The 21,240-nt window shown below is 48.0% G+C and overlaps 2 long non-coding RNA genes across 5 annotated transcripts in view; both read left to right on the top strand.

Moving 5' to 3' along the window:
- LOC131495478 (uncharacterized) overlaps positions 1–8,664 on the top strand; it is a 34,810-nt gene extending 26,146 nt beyond the window's left edge. Inside the window, exons 8-10 of the long non-coding RNA XR_009253975.1 lie at positions 4,056–4,390; positions 4,752–6,837; positions 7,996–8,664. This is a non-coding gene — a long non-coding RNA (uncharacterized LOC131495478). The remainder of the gene's footprint in view (positions 1–4,055; positions 4,391–4,751; positions 6,838–7,995) is intronic.
- A 167-nt stretch (positions 8,665–8,831) lies between these two features.
- LOC131496088 (uncharacterized) overlaps positions 8,832–21,240 on the top strand; it is a 76,624-nt gene continuing 64,215 nt past the window's right edge. The window contains exons 1-4 of one of the 4 annotated variants that reach the window (XR_009254307.1): positions 8,832–9,831; positions 10,297–10,484; positions 12,050–12,134; positions 15,476–15,603. This is a non-coding gene — a long non-coding RNA (uncharacterized LOC131496088). The remainder of the gene's footprint in view (positions 9,832–10,296; positions 10,485–12,049; positions 12,135–15,475; positions 15,604–21,240) is intronic. The other 3 variants (XR_009254306.1, XR_009254308.1, XR_009254305.1) reach the window with 3 other exon arrangements.

Below are 21,240 nucleotides of genomic sequence, written 5' to 3'. Positions count from 1 at the left end.
AATATAAGTAGGGGCGCCTGGGTGGCTCAGTCGGTTAAGCGTCTGACTTCAGCTCAGGTCACAATCTCGCGGTCCGTGAGTTCGAGCCCCACGTCGGGCTCTGGGCTGATGGCTCAGAGCCTAGAGTCTGCTTCCGATTCTGTGTCTCCCTCTCTCTCTGCCCCTCCTCTGTTCATGCTCTGTCTCTCTCGGTCTCAAAAATAAATAAAACGTTAAAAAAATAAAAAAATAAATATAAGTAAACAAATACATAAATATTAAAAAATATATATAGGTCCTCACTGCAACTGAAGATTGTTTGGCTAGAACTGACTCGAAATGTTCTTGTAGCACCATGACTGGATAAAGGGTTGCCAACAATCAATATAGAAAGTGGTATTATTGGAGTAATTGCAAAATAAGCATCATCTTCCTCCCTGGGCTTCCATTTCTTCCCGCGAAATGTGGATAACAACAGCAACACTCATGGAGCACCCTCTAGGTCCTAGACAAAGTTCCAAATACTCTACATACTATTTTACATTACTCATGCCATTCTCACAATAACATAAGTTATAACATCCCCATTTTACAGGTGAGGACACTGAGGTGCAGAGAAAAATAATTAGCCCAAGTGTATCCAGCTACTCGATGGTGGATCTGAGGTTTGAGGTTTGATAATTAGCCCAAGTGTATCCAGCTACTCGATGGTGGATCTGAGGTTTGAGGTTTGATAATTAGCCCAAGTGTATCCAGCTACTCGATGGTGGATCTGAGGTTTGAGGTTTGAACCTGGCGGTCTGGCTCCAGAGCACAGGTTCTAATAACAGTGGTTCCTCTACTTCCTGCTTCCCTTTTTCTCAGCTGTGGAAATGCTAATTACTAATCAATTGAATTCATTCCTTTAAGTAGCATACTATTAGTATATTGGGAAGTAACGTGGTCTAGTTGCCTTTTCTTCTGTTACTAATCTGCCCATCCATCCATTCATCTGCCCTCCCTTCCTTCCTTCCTTCCTTCCTTCCTTCCTTCCTTCCTTCCTTCCATCCATCCATCCATCCATCCATCCATCCATCCATCCAAGATTAATGCAGTGTAAATAGTTACAAGAATACCTCCTATCCACTGTGAGCCTCTAGCCTCAATGAACATGACTTATCTCATCAGTATAAAATGGCATCATAATATTGACCCTGCAGGCTGCTTATATTAAATGAGCTGTTTTATGTGTGATGTCTAGCCTGGAGTTCATATTACTCTATGTAGTTGAAAGAGACATAATTACATTGAAGAAATCCTACAACTGGTAGAACTACACATTTCACGAGTGCTCCCACCTTCACATTTATTGTAAATCAGTTATATTTTAGTCTTTAAAAATTTAATCCTGCTGCACCCTGGGAGAAGATACTCCTCCAAATGTTGAACTGACTAAGGGGCCCACATCCACCTTGGCCACCCACCCCCTTCCTGTGATAGAGGGAGCCATCTGCCTGTCGGCTGGCTGGGATTTGGGCACGATGGAGTGGCCTAGTCTCCTTCCCTTCCTGATCTCCCTGTTGACAAGTCTGAGTAGCTTTTTCCTGGAAGAAGAAGGTAGAAGGCTTTGGGAGGGGGCTGGCCCTTCCTTCTCCAAGGAGGCAGTGGAGAGCATCAGGGAGGGAAGTTGGACTGGCTCTGGTGGTAGCTGAAATACGTATTCGTTTTGAGAGAGTGTTCCAACAGCAAGACCAGGGGCAGCATTTAGAAATTTTTAGTCTTCTGTACTTCTGATCCTGGGTATGGTGGGAGAGTGGAGGCAGACAGCCTTTGCCAGAGAGAGCTTGGCACTCAGGCTCCTGCCATCTGGGTTGTGAATGTTGTGCGTGTGTGTGTATGTGTGTGTGTCTATGTGTGTCTCTTTGTATGTGTGTTCTTTCCATAGACAGACTCTCTGGCCAGATGTCAGAAGCTCTCAAACCAGGGACAAAGGAGTCCCTGATCCATTGTCTCCCCATCCATACCCCCAATCCCACCACTTCCCTCAAGTTAACTGTAGAACAGATTACAATTCAAAAGAGGTTGAACTTTCATACATTTGTTGCCTTGCCTCTATTATCCAGGTAATAAGATTTTAAAAGATAGTCCATGGGCCACCTGGGTGGTTCAGTTGGTTGAGCATCTGACTTTGGCTCAGGTCATGATCTGATGGTTCGTGAGTTCGAGCCCCATGTTGGGCTCGCTGCTGTCAGCCTGTCAGTGAGGAGCCTGCTTCTGATCCTCTGTCCCCTTCTCTCTCTGCCCCTCCCCTGCTTCCATTCTCTCTCAAAAAATAAAGCATTAAAAAATTAAAAATCCATATTACATAATAATAATTAATGGTCAAACAAAGACACAAGCCATAACATAAGACAAACCAACCACGAACAGGTTCAAGTTATCTGTTGCAGTCACCTCCCCTGTGCCCTAGGAAGGAGGCTGATGTTTTTGGATTCCTCTCTGCAGTCAGGGACGGGGTGGGATGTAGGGAGCTGCAGTGTTGGTCAAGAGTTCAGGATGACCATTGGCTTGCTGCTGGCTGGTGGGTCCTACACAAAGTTGAGCTGGAAGACTGGCTGGCTTTCACCGAAAGACACAGAAGCCACATCTATGTGAAGGCATGGGAGGGAGGGGCTCGATGAAGGGACACTGATGGGGAAGCCCACTGGAGACACTTTGAAGGACTCAGAGGCAGGGGTACCCCAGGTTCCCCATGTGGAGCCCATCTTGGATCATCTGAGCTATTAACTCAGCCGGAGAGGAGTGACCTGTGGCTTCTGGAGTCTGTGGAGCAGAGGGTGTACCCTAGGAATAAAAAGTCATTTGCCTACTCTTGTGAACAGCAAGGCTCACGGAACAATTTGACCTTGCAAGTGTAGCTGTAGGAGGAACTTGCAGTCACTGAACAAGCCCTCGTTGATTATCTAGGCCCCCTGCTTCACCCTGGAGATCCCGTGAGTCACGCATTTAACAAATACTGAGCACGTACCTGTGGCAGTGCTTTCTGGGTGCTGAAGGTACAGCAGTGCACAAACAGAATCAGATTATAACCCTGTTGTCACCGAGTCTGCCTCCTGGTGGGGCGACGCAGATCATAAATGAGTAAAATCTATGTATGGCATGTTGGCTGGAGAAAGGAGTCTGGAGAAGGAATGTTGGGGGAAGATTGTACAATTTTAAATGGAGTGGCAAATAAAGTCCTTACTGAGAAGGTGATGCTAAGATGAAGATCAGAAGGAGGTGAGAGAAGGAGCCTTGTAAGTACCTAGTGAAAGAGTGGGTCAGACAGGGGACATGATATGTGCAAAGACCCTGTGGCAGAGGAGACCAGTAATGCCAGAGCAGAGGGTGCACAGGCAGAATGGCAGGAGATGACACTTAGGGAGAGGTGGATCGTGCAGGACCTTGTGGGTTATTTCCAGGCCTTTGTTACGATCTTGACGAGAGATGGAAAGCTGTTGGGCCATTTCTAGCACTGAAGTGACTTAGGGTTTTGTAGGATCACTTTTCCTGGGTTGTTGAACAGAGACTGAAATAGTTTTGGTCTCAGCGATGGCAGTATGGCGGGATGGTCCTCAGGAGCAGGAGACCAGGTCCTTCATGGCAGATATGAGCATGGGGACTTGCTCCTGTCCGAGCCTGTCTGATACAACAGGCTGTTGAGAGTAGGTGCCTGGGGAAGGGCCGTCGGATGAAGAGACAGCAAGGTAACCTCACAAACACTCTGTAACACAAGGAAAGAAACCTGCAGCGTCTGTAATATAATTCCATTTATTTAAAATTGCACATGTCTGTGTGCAAGAAGCATGAGGGATGTGAAAGCTGGTCATCAAAAGCAGGCAGTGATTATGTCTGGGTGGCAGGCGATCCTGACTTTCTCCCCCCTCCCAATACCTTTCTGTAGAGTTTAAATTTTTTTTTAGTAATAAGCAGCTATTATTTATATAACCATGAAAAAAACCCAACAGAGCTATTTTCATTGTGGGAGAATAAAAGAAAATCAGTGTGATTACTGAAGATTTTGTGGATTGTTCTGTTAATATATTTTGTGTTCCCAGGCCCTCAAGTAACCAGCCTCAAAAGCAGGATGCAGCTAATTGAATGGGACGGTGATGATTCCTTCTTCAGTTGGTCAAACAGCTAAATCCGCCTTCGAACCTGCGGCCGCGCAGCTCCCGTGACGTCCGTTTCTGCCTGTTTCGGGTTTGGGGGATGTGCAGCCACACACCTTCCCTGTCTGTGCTCCAAGCCCACTAACAGCCCGTTCACACCACTCCAAGTTCATTACTGCAGAGAGGTGGGAGCACATAAGGGGAGTGAACCGGAGACTTAGGACTCAACTGCAACCAGGCACCTGCTGAAAAGTGAAGAAGCAGGACGCCCGGCCGGCTCAGTTAAGTGCCAGATCCTTGATTTCTGCTTGGGTCATGACGCCAGAGTTGTGGGATTGAGCCGTGCGTCAGTCTCTGGGCTGAGCATGGAGCCTGCTTAAGATTCTCTCCCTCTGCCCCCTCCCCCGCTTGCATGCTCTCTCTTTAAAATAAAATTAAGGAAAAAGTGAAGAAGCAATGGCAAAGAAGGAGTGAGTGCCACTGCCTAGTAATTGTGGGACTCAAAGTAACAACTCGCCCCGGCCCCCACCCCCTTTCAAGGAGAAAGTCTTCAAATAGCAGAGGGAGGAGGGGGGAGGAGGAGGAAGGGAGGAGAGGAGGAGGGGAGCAGGGCCTACTTCTCTGACCCCTGTTTCCCAGCAGAGTCACCTCACGTGAATAATTAAGCCCCGAACAAGCTGAGGAAACAGTTTTCTGCAAGCAGGGATTCTGGGAAAATGTGAAGACCCGAGCCGAATTAGCCCTACGTGTTGTTCTAATGTGTGTTTAACTGTGTGTGGTTTTTGCACGTTTAACGCGTTAAGTGTGTGTGTAAATATCTTTGAAAGCCCAAAGTCCCAGGGTCTCCCACAGAGGCCACTGTGAGGACTGCACAGGTTTCCTGCATTCCTGAGTCTTTGAGGCCCCGCTCCCTGGGGACTCTGCACAGAGAAGGAGGCCAGAGCCTGCAGGTGAGGGCCCCCTGGGTCCCTCTGCCAGATACCTGGGGGTGAGTTACAGGTGTCCCCAGAGCAGCAGATCCACACCAAGGGTTACCAAGGCAACACCTGCTCCTCCTGGGACAAGAGAGGAAGGGAGTGCTGACAGAGTAGGATTGCATGAGCTGCCTTTCCAGAGGGATCTGGGCTAAAAATACCCATGCAGTTGGCACTTGCTGGGTTTCGGGAGCCTCTGCCTCATGTCTGGCTCCTGGTGTTCTGACCCTCCAGTGCAGGGTGCAGGACCACGGGGGTGTGGAGGGCAGGCACTTGAGGAAAACCCCTGATGGCCTTACCGGCTGTGGTGTGGGGGCCTGAGTCAGAGCTGGGGTGAAGAAGAGGAGGGACATTGTCTTCCTGGCAGACGCAGGGCCTGTCTTGTTTGCCTGCATCGGAAGTCAATAGGTTGGTCACTCCTGGGCAGCCCACCTAGGGTAATCAAAGCGCTGGCAGCTCCTGAGGGTACTGGAGACCGGTACAGAATGCTCTTGAACTTGCCCGCCCTTTCTGAGAGGTCCCTGCCAGCCTGGGATTTGCTGACCTGGGGCTTCCCGGCTCCTTGGGTCCCACGCTGCAGGGGCAAGCACTGAAGCAGAGAAATGAGCTCAGACCCCTGCTCTTCCCAGGCTTCTAGTCTGTGCTTCTGAAGGCAGCCTTCATGCTGGGCCTATGTACATAGACCAGGAGAGCTGAGGTCTGCGCTCAGCTTCAGTGTGTCCTGGGATTCGGACATCTGGGAATCTCTGGGCATCAAGGACCTCTGAGGCTGGCTATTGAACAACCTGTGTGCCCTGCAGGTGGGTGAGGTGAGACTTGAGGCCCCCCAGGCAGTGCTCAGATAGGCGACTATGCGGCCATCAGAGAGCCCACCTGGGTCATGCAGAGTCCCCCCACCCCCACCCGCCTCTAGAGTGATGCTCCTCAAACTTCATGTGCCAGAGAATCACTGTGTGCTTGTTAAAATGCAGGTTCTGACTCAGCAGGTCTTTGTGGGGTCTGAACTCTGTATTTCTTTTTCTTTTTTTTAGTTTATTTATTTTGAGAGAGAAAGAGCAAACAGGGCGGGGCGGGGGGGGGAGAGAGAGAGAGAGAGAGAGAGAGAGAGAGAGAGAGAATCCCAAGCAGGCTCCACACTGTCAACACAGCTCAATATGGGGCTCGAACCCCACAAACCTGGAGATCATGACCTGAGCCGAGATCAAGAGTCCCACGCCTGACTGACTGAGCCCCCAGGGTGCCCCTGAGATTCTGTATTTCTAATAACATCCTGGGTGGTACCCATTTTGCATTTCTGAACATGAGGAAGGCTTAAGGGCAGTGGTTTTTAAACAGGGGAGCAAATTTGTGGAGGCGTTTTAAAACTTCAGATTCCTGGGCCCCGTCTGTGACTTCCTGAACTGGTCATCACATGGCAAGATGTCCGAAAAGCTAACCGGTGACTTGATGCAGGACTTTTGATTTGCAACCACTGCCCTAGAGCCTTTAGTGGATGGCTACACATGGGAGAATGCCTCCTCAAAACAATGTGGTCCAAACATTTCTCTATTTTTAGTAAGATTTGCCCTTTGCAAGCCTGGCCTACCATTACTCACTCCTCAACAAATATTTATTAAGTCTCTTCTGTGTTACCATAAAGGTTTATTCTTTCTTTTCTTGCTGGACAGATAGATGGCAGATGACAGACTCTGTTTCATGCCTCCAAGGCTGCAGAGCTGAATCAGAGAAACCTCCAGTGGCTTAAGGTTCACTAGGTTGGTTTCCTTACATGGTTACAGAGCTACTAATGTGTTCTTAATGAGCTGCCATTTACTTATGCAAATAGTGAGGCACAGATGCCAGGCGGATTAGGGCTCAGCAGAGAGGCATGCCTCTGCATATTGCTTATGTGTTAACACAGGAGTCCCTGTCCTTTCGGATCGACTGTGCTTTTTGTCTTTAATGCTGCTGTGTGGGCAGTGTGTGTGTGCATACGTGCATATGTGTGCGTGTTAGGGGGTCTCACCAAGCCGCCCTGGCATGAAGACATCTCTACCAGCCAGAGTTCCTGGTGGGAGTCACAGACCTCCCCCTGCCCACATCTGCCTTGAGCCTGGCAGAAGACCACTGCCGAAGACCTGTGAGGGAGGAGGGGCAGGGGCCGTTGAGCCACGTGGCATAATGGGTTCGCTAGATCCAAGCAGTGCTGTGAATTTCACTTCTGGTCATCATGAACAACTTTTAGTGAAGGTTCCCTTATATCTTGTCAAAGGACCCCTCTCCCCCCACTAAAAAAACCCCAAAACCAAAACACAAAAACAGCACACACACACACCCCCTTCAAAAACAAAAACCATGAAACAAAGCACTGTGTTTATTACTCTTCTGTTCTTGCAAGAGACCTCTCTGTCACATGAGAGCAGGCGCTGCTCGGACGTGATGGTGTGCGGTCTCTGAGCGTGTAGCTGTGGCCTTGGCACTGTTGTATTCTCTGGCACAAGGGAGCAGCTTGCAGGGGCTGCTGACATTTGGTACCACACCAGGCACTGTCCAAACAGAACCGAATAGGCCTCTCTCCTCATTTCTCAGAGCTTTTGGAACATGTATCAGAAAGCAAAAATCTGTCCAAACAGGCATGGCATTCTGGGGTGAGTCAGTGCCATGTTTCTGATGTGCTTCTAGGCCTGTCTGCCCTGGCATCTTATTGGCATTGTTTTGCTGGCACTCCTTTTCTTCAGCAATAACTGCTTTGCTTGGATACCTTTGTGCTCACTACAGACTTTCCCTGCCTGGCTGGCCTGCTCCTTAACCTGGTGGGAAATGCCCACTGCTGAAGACTCACTGATGTTGCCATGTGAGGCCCTTTGTATTCCCTCCTGAGATGTCACACTCGTAGCTTACCCTTCCTGTCCCCACATCCTATGCCTCCGCAGGTCCTTACCCATCCCTTTCCCTCTCTGTGGCTGAGACTTCTCTGCGTGAGCCTGTGCAGCTCCTTCCTGGGAACCTCGCCTGGCAGGGAGGTTGGTCTGGTCTTATCTGGCCCACACTATTCAAAAAAGCAAAAAACAAGTATAAAGCAAACAAACCCACTTGGCTTGACATTTGAAAATCCGAGGTTTCATATAAAAGTAGGGATTTTTCCCTTATCTAGAAAAATCGGCATATTTGGCCACATCACCGCCTCCTGGCAACAATTGTTGCAGCTGGGCAACAATTGGCTGCCCCTTTTGTAGGCTGTGCTCTGCAGTTGGGTCCGCTTTGGGGCTCCCTCCTGACAACAGCCCTCCTCACTCCATTGCTTTATGTATTTGGTCTTCTAGGCACATCTATTAATTTTTCAGGGCTGCCGTAACAAATTACCACAAACTGAGCGGCTTCTAAGTACAGAAATGCATCCTTTTGTAGTTCTGGAGACCAGAAGTGTGAACTCAAGGTGCGGGCAGAGCCACGTTCCCTCAGAAGGCTCTAGGAGAATCTTCCTCGCCTTTTCCTTGCTTCTGGTGGTTGCTGGCAGTCCTTGGCACTCCTTGACTTATAGATGCGTTACTCCCACCTCTGCCTCTGTTGTCACGTGGCCTTCTCTCCGTGTGTCCATGTGTTTCTTTTTTTTTTTTTTTAATTTTTTTTAACGTTTATTTATTTTTAAATTTTTTTTTTCAACGTTTTTTTTTTTTTTATTTATTTTTGGGACAGAGAGAGACAGAGCATGAACGGGGGAGGGGCAGAGAGAGAGGGAGACACAGAATTGGAAACAGGCTCCAGGCTCCGAGCCATCAGCCCAGAGCCTGACGCGGGGCTCGAACTCACGGACCGCGAGATCGTGACCTGGCTGAAGTCGGACGCTTAACCGACTGCGCCACCCAGGCGCCCCAACGTTTATTTATTTTTGAGACAGAGACAGAGCATGAACGGGGGAGGGTCAGAGAGAGAGGGAGACACAGAATCTGAAACAGGCTCCAGGCTCTGAGCGGTCAGCCCAGAGCCTGACGCGGGGCTCAAACTCATGGACCGCAAAATCATGACCTGAGCTGAAGTCGGACACTTAACCGACTGAGCCACCCAGGCGCCCCATCCATGTGTCTCTTTATAAGGGCTCTAGTCACTGGATTAGGGCCCAGCTTAATACAGTATGATCACGTCTGAACTGGATTACATTTGCAAAGACCCTATTTCCAAATAAGGTCACATTCTGAGGGGGCCGGGGGACATGAATTTTGGGGGACGCCATCCAACCCAATGTAGCCTGTGGGCTGGCAATGTTTGGTCTAGCTGTGTTACCGTCCTCCGACTTCTGTCCTCAGGTTCCTTCCTCTGGCGGCATTTTCACGGCTCCTTCACCTCTCTGGATGTGAACAGGAGGCACCACAATCTTCTGGTCTTGGTTTGGCTGCTTCAAGGGCCACCTTGTGGACAGTCACTGCTCTTCTGGATATTTCGTTCGTGTGCGTCCTGGCAGGACAACAGAAGCGCCCTGGGCTGTGGTGGGAGCGTTCTGAGAATGGGATGCACTCTCTGTGCCTGGTCAGATGCAGCTCTCCGTGGTGCTGTCTCTGAACAGCCCTTTCCTTGACTTGTATTTTATTTTAGCACTTCTTCCTAAATTGCAGTGAAGTGTGAACTCACCTGTTTCCTCTCTGGACTCTGAGCTCCATGAGGTCAAAGGCTGCGCTTTTACTCCAGAGATTCAGCCAGGAGAATAGTAGACCCTCAGTAGATGTTTGCTGAGCAGAGGATACTTCAGGGAGGTCACCAAGTCCATACTCAGGGTGGGTCCCGGCCCCTCTGGACAACTTGCCCCCTCTTTCATGTCACTCTTGGCCCAAAGCTGCTGTTTTACTTTCCTGAATGCCCCAGTTTCTGACTCTTCCATGGTCTACCCAGCCTCAATGGGTGGACAGTTGAGAAGAGATGAGGATCTGGGTTTTTCCTTGCTAGTCCTTCTTACTGCCAAGTCTGGTATTGTATGTGTTTTGGAGCTTCCTTCTCCAAACCTTCAATCCTGTTGAATAGAAACATTTTACTTAATTTCAGGAGGGCATTTTCCCTCAGATCTGTCTCCAGAGGTGGGATGATGCCCATGGTCTGCCTAACCCCAGCAGATTTCATGTCCTTTGTTAAGGAGACTCAGTTTCCCCATCTTCTTCTGTGTACATGCTGTCTTAAGTTTTTTTTTTCCCCAATAAACATCTATTGAGTTCTGATCATGGGCCATGTAATGTTCCCGGTCCTAGGAATAAAGTAGTGAATGAACAAATATGGGCCATTGTCACGGAGTATTACTTGACTTAGACAATGACAGCTGCTGTAGAAAGCTCAACACATGGACCTATGACAGTATCTGTCAGGAGGACCTGATCAACCCTGAGAGCTAAGGAAGGCTGGCTTCCTTGGAACGTGGCATTCAAACTATGCTTTGAAGGTAACTAGAAATCTGGTTGGTGGTGGTAGGTGGGAACAGGACACACGGAGACCTTGAGGTGGGAGGATGTGACCCCGACCAGGAGCAGAGAGAAGGCCAGTGTTTCTAGGTTGGAGAGTGAAGGGGTGAGGTAGCCATGGAGAGGCCAGGAAGGAAGGCAGGCAGGCCAGACCATACCCTGCCTTGTGTGCAATGGGAGGTAAGGAAGCATTTAAGCAGGTGAGACCATTTTCAAGTGCTCACTCTGGCTGCAGGGTGGGGACAGATGGGCAGGAGCAAGAGGGAGAATGAGGATAATAGTAGGCAGCTATTGGAATCTTTTAAATTAATTTTTTAAATGTTTTGGTTTTTTTTTGAGAGAGAGAGAGCATGAGCAGGGGAGGGGCAGAGAGAGGGGGAGACACAGAATCCGGAGCTGGCTCCAGGCTCTGAACCATCAGCAAAGAGCCTGACATGGGGCTCAAAACCACAAACCATGCACTCTTGACCTGAGCCGAAGTTGGACACTTAACTGACTGAGTCACCCAGGTGCCCTGCTATTGGAATCTTTTAAAGTAAAGCTTGATGATCTCTTGGACTGTGATGGAAGGAGTGGGGGTGGGACAAAGAGGTGGGTCTGGAGAATACCAGGCAGTGTGTGTGGGGGTGGGGGGGGAGAGAGGGGGTCAGATAGACCTGGTAATAGACTGGGTGAGGGAAAGGGAGGCATCAAGTATGACTCAAGGTTTCTGGTTTGTAAAATTGGGGGGTGGCATCCATCATGGTGAAGAGCAAAGTGTGGGAGCCAGGTTTGGGGATGAACATCAGGAGTTCCGTTTGACATATGACTGTACCTATTCACCTGGTCCCTGGGACTGATGGGAACAACATTGCTCATGAAAATCCTTGGGCTCTTTAGGGGAACCTCTGTGCTTAGATTCAGAGATGGGCCCCTGTACTCTTTCCCCATTAACTTGAGTCTACTCTGATCCTTGTAAGAAATGGTCACTCAGTAGGGGGACTGACTGACCTATCAGGGTAACAGTGCCATGTGGGCATTAAAAAATATGGTGCCCATGTGTCCTGAAAGTTAAATGTCCTTCCCAGGATGAGCCACTCCCTTGATTTTTATACAACCATAAGTGGGTGGGAATCACTGGACCTTAGTGCTGGGCTTCAGCTGCTGAAATGCCCCATGAACTTGGGAGGTCATCGAACTTTTCTGAGCCTGTACTTCTGATGATGAGGATCAGATAAGAGATAGTGTGGGTGAAAGGGCTCTATAAAATTAGCTGTTATATAGAAATATACGGTGTCTCGGTGTCATTGTGGCTGCAGCTTCCCTGGTGCCATCTGCTGTCCCCTGTGGATCAGATGGAGGATAAGATTTGTGGTGACCACATCACTTGGTGGGTGTCACCACTGTGGTCCTGCAGCCAGATTTTTATTACATGTGACACTGTTCTTACGCAAGAATTCTGCAAATTCAGTTCCTTGAGACATTGTGCCAAATCCTTCAGCAAAATTGAAATCTTCCACATCTGCTCTGTTCCTCTCAGTCACTAATTTTGGTAATTTGATTACAGAGACAGCCCTCTCTGTTGGAGCTTTTCTGCTCTGGCTGAGGAAACTGGTTCTGTGTGATGTGTTATTGCCCCTCCTTCTGAACAGGTTGTTTCTCCTTCATGTTTTGTTCTTGAGTTTGGAAAATACAGCACTGACAGGAGCTGCAGTGGGCAAACTGCCTCCGGTTCTTTTTAGAGCAGGGTAGGGAATAAACAAACAAATACATTCATCTATACATAAATACACCTCAGGCAGCTGCTTCTGGAAAGGGTCAATACCTGCCTGTGTTTTCCTCTATAAAAAGGGGACAGGCGGAGTGTTTTTTATAGACGACTTTGCTCATTGGCACTGGGAATCCAGCCTGCTGTTTGAGCTGTGAAACTGAGGGCTGGTCTTTGGTTTCTCTGGAGCTCTGTTTCTCCACCTGTAAAATGAAGGCATCTAAATTGCCCTTTCTGGCTCAGAAGGTCAATTCTTTCATTCATTCAGCAAATATCTGTTCTAGGCAGGTAGCTGTGAATACATCAGACACACACTCCTGGCTTTGAAATACCTAAGTCCTGGGCGTCTGGGTGGCTCAGTCGGTTAAGTGTCCGACTTCAGCTCAGGTCATGATCTCACTGTCTGTGAGTTCGAGCCCCGAGTCCAGCTCTGTGCTGGCAGCTCAGAGCCTGGAGCCTGTTTCAGATTCTGTGTCTCCCTTTCTCTCTGCCCCTCGTCCACTCATGCTCTGTCTCTCTCTGTCTCTCAAAAATGAATAAACGTTAAAAAAGTTTTATTAACAAAAATAAAGGGTCCTTATTGTATTATGGTGGGGTGAAGAACAGGTGGGTAGGTGTCCTAGAGTGGGGGATGCTTCCCTATCTGGCTGTCAGGGAAGGTCTCCTGAGAGAAGAAGGCTGAGCTGAGAGGAAGGAGGAGGAAGAGGAGAAGGTGGGATCATCTGGGCCAAGGAAGAGGCTTTAAGAGGCTGTGAGGACCTGGGCGAAGTCTGGGATGGCTGCAGCTCGGAAAGCGGGGGGCAGCTGGGTGGGAGGAAGCTGGAAATCTGGGCAGGGGATGGTTTGCCAGAGCCTGGTGGGCCTTGAAATCTGGAAGGGGGCAGAGAGACCCAGGGCCTTTGAACCACTCAGAGACTGAGGTGCCCCCAGTGGCAGGCTGGGGGTGATACTCCCAAATTCAGCGTCCTCTTCAGCCAGCCCAGTCCCCCCTGTCTTCTGGGTCATTGGAATAGCCCTTCTATTTGGCTTCTCCTGATAAACTGCTCACCCCGATTTCTTTCTTTTAACTATTTTTTCCCCTGAAGAGATGTTTATGGGATTTGAGGCATCTGAGGCAGTTGGCAGGGTGAAGGAGGCCTTTCTTAACTGTTCAGTCTTCTTTTCCCAGTATTTTGTGTCTTTTTCCTGCATATTTTCTTTGGAAGCCCTGCCGAGGGCTTGTTTGGGACTTAAATTTAAAAAAAAATTTTTTTTTAATGTTTATTTATTTTTGAGACAGAGAGAGACAGAGCATGAACGGGGGAGGGTCACAGAGAGAAGGAGACACAGAATCTGAAACAGGCTCCAGGCTCTGAGCAGTCAGCACAGAGCCCGACGCGGGGCTCAAACCCACGGACCGTGAGATCATGACCTGAGCCGAAGTCGGACGCTTAACCGACTGAGCCACCCAGGCGCCCCGGGACTTAAATTTTAGTAAGAAGGCCGTGTGGGAGTTAGGAGGGGTGAGCAGAAGATGAGCCATCTAGTGTCAATACCAAGAAGGACCCACAGACTTCCCCTCCCAGCCACTTTTGAATAAAGAGCCAATGCCAAACTCTAACCACTTTATACTTAAGCAAATTTAACAAAAATCTCATTTAAAAATAAAACACATGGTTTCCACATGAATTACATCTGCTGGGGTTGTGGTACCCAGTGGGACTCCTGCCTTCTGAGCTTTAGCCACACCAGCCACCTTGAAGCTCCTCAAACATTCCATGTTCCCTCCCTCCGCAGGGCCTTTGCACATGCTGTCCCTTCTTCTTGGAGCGCTTTTCCCTTCACCTCATACCCCTTTGCCTACTTTCCCCTACTCCTCCTTCTTAGCTCAGCTTAAACATCACTTCTTCAGAGAAATTGTCATTGCCCCACCCCGGTGAGATTGGGTCCTCTTATATTCTACCATGGCTCCCTATTCTCTTCCTGCATACCACTCACTTTTGCTTGTAGTTAAGTATTTGTGAAGTAATTTGATGATTTCCCACTAGACTCTAAGCTCTCTGAGAGAGACTGTTTGAGTCATTGTTGTATCTTCAGCATGGAGCACAATGCCTGGCACACAGTGAGCATCCCATAAACATTTATTAGGTGGATAAATTATCATGAACCACAATTTCTTAGGCTTTTGGGATATGCTGTTGCCATGACAGAACTTAAGAAAGCAGAAGTCACATTACAGCTCTTTGGCCTGGGCTTCTGTGAAACCCAGGCTGACATAAATCTGTCAGGACATGTGTTTCAGTTCATGTTTGACAACAGCTCTGGCCAAAAGGAAAATGAATGGAATGTTTGGGGATAGGGAGCTCGATACTTTATGAGAAAGGTCAGACATTTGGGCAGGGAGCTGGGAGTTTAATGTGGCCGAGATAGTTATTGATCATCAACCACCCACGTGCTCTGACATATGCTGGCTTCTCTTGTAATTACATTGCCATGTGCCTGGTTCTTTCCAATGGATTGAGAGTGGAAGTGATGGGAGCCATTTCCACCTGGAGATGGTTCAAATGCATGTGCCTTTTTTCACCTCTCTTTTCCGTTATATTGAAGGCCATGTGTCCATAGGACAGAGTTGAAGATGGAGAAAAACCTCCTAATGTATGAAGCTCTTCTGTGAATAAGAAATAAATCTTTGTTCCATAAAACCTTTAGGATTAAGATTAATCTTTAAAAATTTTTTTTCTTTTAATGTGTATTTTATTTTTGAGAGAGAGAGAGAGAGAGAGAGACAGAGAGTGCAAGCAGGGAAGGGGCAGAGACAGAGGGAGACATAGAATCTGAAGTAGGTTCCAGGCTCTGAGCTGTCAGCACAGAGCCCGTGCAGGACTCGAACTCACAAACTGTGAGCCCATGACTTCAGCTGAAGTTGGATGTTTAACAGAGCCACCCAGACGCCCCAGGATTAAGATTAATCTTATCAAAATTTCAGGATTTATCTGTTACTGTGGTATATCATAGACTGTCCTGACTGGTATACTCTCTTACCACACTGAAACTTCCTCATGCTTTTTCTAAAAAGCCAAATATTTATTTCCTTTTAAATTCTTACCTGTTAACCAGATGGCTTCTGACTTTCTGGAACTTGTATAAAGAACTCCAGGCATCCCACTAGTGATTTTCAGACAATATGGCTCCTGCCAACATTTGGTTGTATTGGTCTCTTAACATGGTTTCCTTCCCCTCCCCCAGGAACAATGTTTCATATGAAGCAAATGTCTTTCAGTTCCTGGTGGCATTTCTGACAGCTTCTGGAAGAGGGGTTCTGCTTGGCAGATTCCTGGAGTGTCTTCTACATGCTTCAACCTGTTCTCTCCCAGGTGAGCTGGACATCAGAATATATCCTTTTCAGGTTCTGATCTTCTCCAATTATTCAGCAGGCTCAGAATTGAAAGACTCAGACTATGAGTAAATAGACAAACCTCCCATCCCCCCCCCCAAAAAAAAAAAAACCCAAACAGTCATTTTTAGGGTAAAGGAGCCTATGCTCTGTTGTACCTGCTGAGGAACAGCTTCTGAGTCCTGCTGCTTCTTACACTTCACTCCTTCGAGAGCTGCTGGGGAGGGGTCAGGGACTTGCTGAGGAGGAAGGAGCTTCTGCTGGCAAATGGGAGCTGGTGTCAGCTGACAGGTGCTCTCCACACTGAAAGCGGCCTCTTGCTGGGTGTGGGGTCTCACTAGCTGGCAGACTGTGAGCAAACCACTCCACTCCTCATCTGTAAAACAAAGTGTGTGAGTGGGGGTGGGGCTGTGTAGCACTCAGTTGTCAAACCACTGACCCTCAGGGATCAGAAGGATGGGTAATGGGCACATAGGACACTGGCCTTCTATGCCAGAAAAGCTCTGCTTTTATTTATTTCATTTAGGTGGTAGGATAATCAGTTGATGTATTAACTAATCAATTAATTAATGCTTTGTTCTGGCTGTCATGAGAGGTTACAAAGAAGGAGGTGAGTTTTATTTTCTCCCATCACCTTGAATTCTGGCCTCCTTGCCCTAGGGGTCTGCTTTTGAGATTCAGGACAAAAAAGTCATTCACAGGGAGAACTACTCTCCCCAACCTAAGTTTTGTTTGAAGAGGAGAGGAGAGGAAAGAGAGTATGGGGCTCAGAGTGGTTCTGCTTGGGAGAGAGGGGCTGGCAAGAGCCAGTGAGGGGTGGAGGACTGTGTCTTGCCTGTTGACATAATGCTAGTTGTGGGTGGTTGGCTGCTGTGTCTTCAGATGCCAGTTCTGTGTCCTCAAGAATAGCCTTGGGTGGATCTCTGTGCTCAAGAATGTCTTGGTGAATAAGTCAAGAAGGATCTTGGAGATAGAAGAGGGTTGGGGAGAGTGATATTCTCTTTTCAAGGAGCAATGGTAGATGAGGGAACAAAGGGAAGCGTCTTCTACCCATTGACCCAAGGGATGGGATGAAAGAGAGGGTCTCCAATGACTGGCTATTATTGATACTGGACTCCTTGGCTATTATGATGAGTAGAGACTTAGTGCCAGATTCAGTGTACCTTGGAAGAACATGGAATATGAATGATATGGAGAGAATCCTAGGCTCTGTGCTTTTGGCCTTGTAGATAAGAGTACTTTTGGAGAAAAGGCTACCAAACATTTGCAATGCACTCTACTGAATGACCTCTGAGGTTCTTTCTGGAGCAGTCTATAATACTGTAGTTTTAAATGGTGACTTATGGGTGGTAAGTGTCTTAAACTGTAATCCTCTACATCCTGCCCCACCTCTGCTCTGTATCAGGGGGCATACACATGGAAACTCTAGAGTTTCAGCCATGGTGGGTGGGGGGGGTGGGGTCAAAAATCATCCTCTTAGAAATTTGGAGCCAAGTTTACAAAGCACAAATGAGACTTTGCAGAGCCTGATGCTTGGTTGGAGAACCTGGATCAGACCATGCTTGAACCAGCCAGATCTACTGATAACTAGAAATGCTCATTTGAATTCATGTGGCAGGTCTGCTGGGCCAGCTGAGCTCCCCAGTTTTCTCACCAAAGGCATAGCTCCTGCACATGAGATGAGCCACTAGCTTCCCCGGGGGCTCAGCTGGTGTTCATGTGAGGGATATAGCCACAACATAAAAGCACAGATACGTTGGAGATGTTCATGTGCTGGTAGCATGAGTAACGGTCCTCTGTGTTTCACTGGCCAGCAGGGCATGAGGACCTTCTCCAGGGCCTGCTCCACAGAGTGGTCGGCTTCTTCTGTTCTCTGGAACTTAAATCCAAGTCAATCACTAGTTTGCTTGTGCTCAGGGGCAGATTTACATGGAATTTATGAGGCTGAGGCTCCAGGCCCTGGGAGGTACCAGGGGTTGAAGAATGTTCTAAGTGGAGAGAGTAATTTCTATACAAGCATTCTGGTAATTGCTTAAAGAGATCTTGGTAGCAAAGGTCTGGAAAAAATTTCAAGTAAATTGTTATTATTTATTCTTTTATTCAAAATAAGTGTGCTCTTTTGTACCTGATTTTATATTAGTTATTTTGTATTCTTTTTCCAGCAGAGGGAACAAAAATTGCTTCAGGTGTTGCAAAACCCAGATCTGGGACTGCTTACCTTAATACACACGTGTCTGGGATGTTTCTGACAATCAGTGAGCAGACAGGAGTGTGTCTAGAACTCCTCCAAATAGCCCTGTACTTTCTACTGTTGGTGTTTGGGTCCAACCCATCCCCCCCAGGAGTGCCTTCCCAATCCTGCCTGAGCCAGCCACTCCTGAAGCTCTTCTGTCCAGGTGTGGCCAGGTGTGGCCAGGTGTGACTTCTTCCACCTCCAACCAGTGGTGGACATTTCTTTAAAATCTAGTTAGTGAGTTCTCATGTACAACTTTATATTTTTTTCTGTTGTTTGTCTTGAATTGAAATTTGAGTACCAGATTGTTACTTAACTTTTTATGTCCTTTTGTCCTATTTCCCCAAATTAGAGCGTAAGCTTCTTGAAGTGGGGGCTGCTTTCACAAAAAAGAACTTTGTGTTTCTGACAGAGCATGTCTCACACTGAACTTCTCAACACATAGCTATTGCTTTAGTTGAAGAACGATGCCTACAATATTTTTGAAGTTTTAAAAATTTACTCTCTTATTCAATTAAAAAAGGCAGAGCAGGTAGATATTTTCTCTGCTTTATGTAATTGAAAAACTCAGCTGAGATACAGCTCACGTAGGGACCAGAATTAGACTATTGTTCCAAGGTAAGACAATTATAAAGCATTTTAGATAGATGGTTCCATCTTAAGTTCTAGAACAAATGTAGAAATTTCTAGCAAATCCCTTTCCAGCTGGTCCTGTTTATCAGAAAGCCTTCTCTTCTGCCAACCCTGAACCTCCTTTGCTCTGATTTAAAGTTTACTTGCATTTTTCCTTACATCACCAGAGAGATCTATTCAAAACACTGACAATGTCAGCCCCTTGCTTAAAATCCTCCAATGCGTTAAAAGAAACGTGGCATCTTCTGTGACTTCCCACCCTGAGTGAGCTGGCCCTGCCTGCCTCTCTAGCTCTTCCCACCCTCTTCTTCTTTTGCTCTGCTTTAGTCACATGGCTCTTCTTACACTTCCTAGCCTACCAAGTGCTTCCTGCCTCAGGGCCTTTGCTTGTGCAGCCCTTCTGCCTGCGATTCCTTCTGCTCCTTATCCTTTGGCTCCCTGCTTACTATCCCTTCCTAGAAAGGGCCTTTTTGATCACCCATCACAAAGAGGCCTCACCTGTGCCAGACTTCATCGCAGCACAGTGTTTATTTCCTGGACAGAATTTTTCACAGTCTGAAATAATTTTAACTATTGCTTGCTTTAGTGGTTTCTGTTTTGTCTTCTCCAGGGACCCTGTCCATTTTACTCACTGCTGCATTATCCTCAGTCCCATTTTTAAAAAATATTTTTTAATGTTTATTTATTTTTGGGACAGAGAGAGACAGAGCATGAACGGGGGAGGGTCAGAGAGAGGGAGACACGGAATCCGAAACAGGCTCCAGGCTCCGAGCTGTCAGCACAGAGCCCGGTGCGGGGCTCGAACTCACAGACTGCGAGATCATGACCTGAGCTGAAGTCAGCCGCTCAACCGACTGAGCCACCCAGGCGCCCCCCTCAGTCCCATTTTTACTTGTCACATGGCAGGGGTTCAATATGTATTTATCAACTGGAGGAAAAAGTATTTAATTTTTTGGTCTTGGGGCAAAAGAAGAGGCTCAGGACCCACCTCTCAGAGTCTGGTTATAAGAGGTTCACCTGAGTCTGAGAGACCGCCTGGTGACAGGTGCTCACTTTTGGATCAGTTCAGTGGCTCCTTTCTCACTGCTCTGGCCCCTGTCCAGACACTCACTCCAGGCATTCCCCTCTCCCTAGCTCTTCCAGCAGGCCTGAGAAGGCCAGTAGGGAGCTAGTGAGCACCAGATGCTGCTTGTATGGCTGGGAAAATACCATGCGGGAGGTCCCCTACTGCCCGTCACAGTCCCATCTCTTCCTGAGGCCCCAAGTGTGAGCATTTGACACTTAGCAAGGCCAACAGCATTGTCATCTCAAGGGAAGTGGGGATCATTCAGGGAGAGGAGTTCACATGAGATTTTAAAAGACACTGTTGTTTGAGGTGACAGAATGGCCCATTTTAGGGCCCAGGGTCTCACTTGGGAGTCAGTGGATAAAAGAATGATTTAGTGGCTAGAGAAAGGGAAATCAGCTTCTGAGGCTCTTTCCAGCTGCTCAGCCATAATACCGTCCAAGAGCTGACCTTTAATGTGGGTGTGTGCGGCCAACCTGCTGGGACAGACCAGAAGAATCAAGCCAAGAGACACTGATGGCAAATCTAAACCAGCTAAGGGTGGAGCAACCAGGGGCACAGCCTTGCAGGGAGGGCAGCCAGAGAGCTGGGAGATTGAAAACAGCAATCAAATGTTTGAAGCGGGCCCAGTGAGTGTAGAGGGCTTTTGTGGAGGCTTGAAACAGAGGGCAGACTAGGCTGAGAACTGTGGGACAACAGGACCAGCAGTGTGTGGGGAGAGGATGGAAACTGTCACTCCCAGCCCAGGGCAAGGGGACAGAGGTGCCTGGCCCACAGAGTGCTGGGTGCCATGAAACTGCAGACGATACTTAGTTGCACTCAGCAAAGCCCATTTCATATAAATGGCCTAAATTGGGCCTCTGAAGAGTATACCATCATCTCTACTTCCTAGATATGGAAACAGGTGCAAGAGAGGTTGGATGAGTTAGTCACCTGGGCCCCTGGTTAGTTAGTGCCAGAACCAGGATTGGAAGTCAGGTTTTCTTATGCTGGGGTCAAGCCACAGCGGTGGTTTGCGAGCTAGTGAGGTTGCACCACCCCTGGAGATGATGTCCACTCTTTCTTTCTGGATCCTCCTCCTTCTCAAAATCAAATCCACCATCCTCAGTCCCAGTTAAACCAGGTACTGAGAGCCTTCAAAGGCCCTGAGCCAGTGCAGATTCTGCTGCCTTACTCCACCAGCCCATGAGGACCAGGTGCTTCTTGTCTGGGACTCAGTCCCCCAGGAGGCCTCCAGACCCTAGGATTTGGAGCAGAGCAAGATGACGACTCTGTAGTCAAGCATTCTCTCCCAGGCTACACCATGAGGGGGCTGAAGAGCCTATATGTTTGTAGAAAACAGCTGATTCTACTGAAACCTACTTCACGTTCATTGGCCTGACTTGGATGGTGTTTCTTTGTGCCAGAGAGGCTGTGGTAGATCACATTAATGACCCCTATTCTTCCCTCTTTCTTTATTCATGCCCTTTACCATGCGACTTTGTGGATTTTGTTTCCTTCTTCCTTGCATCTGGGACTAGTCATGTGACTTGCTTTGGCCAATAGAATAAGGTAGAAGTGACTGTAGTTTCCAGGTTGAACCTCAAGATACCTTGTTTCTGCTTGTCCTCTTGTTCTCTCCCTGGAAGGAACATGGCTAGGCTGGCCTGCTGGTTGATGACAGGAAAAGAATGAGGGACATTTGG

Source organism: Neofelis nebulosa, chromosome 15, assembly GCF_028018385.1.
Source record: "Neofelis nebulosa isolate mNeoNeb1 chromosome 15, mNeoNeb1.pri, whole genome shotgun sequence".
NCBI lineage: Eukaryota > Metazoa > Chordata > Mammalia > Carnivora > Felidae > Neofelis > Neofelis nebulosa.
The sequence above is the reverse complement of the archived record's forward strand: the minus strand, read 5'-3'. Positions and strand labels throughout refer to the sequence as shown.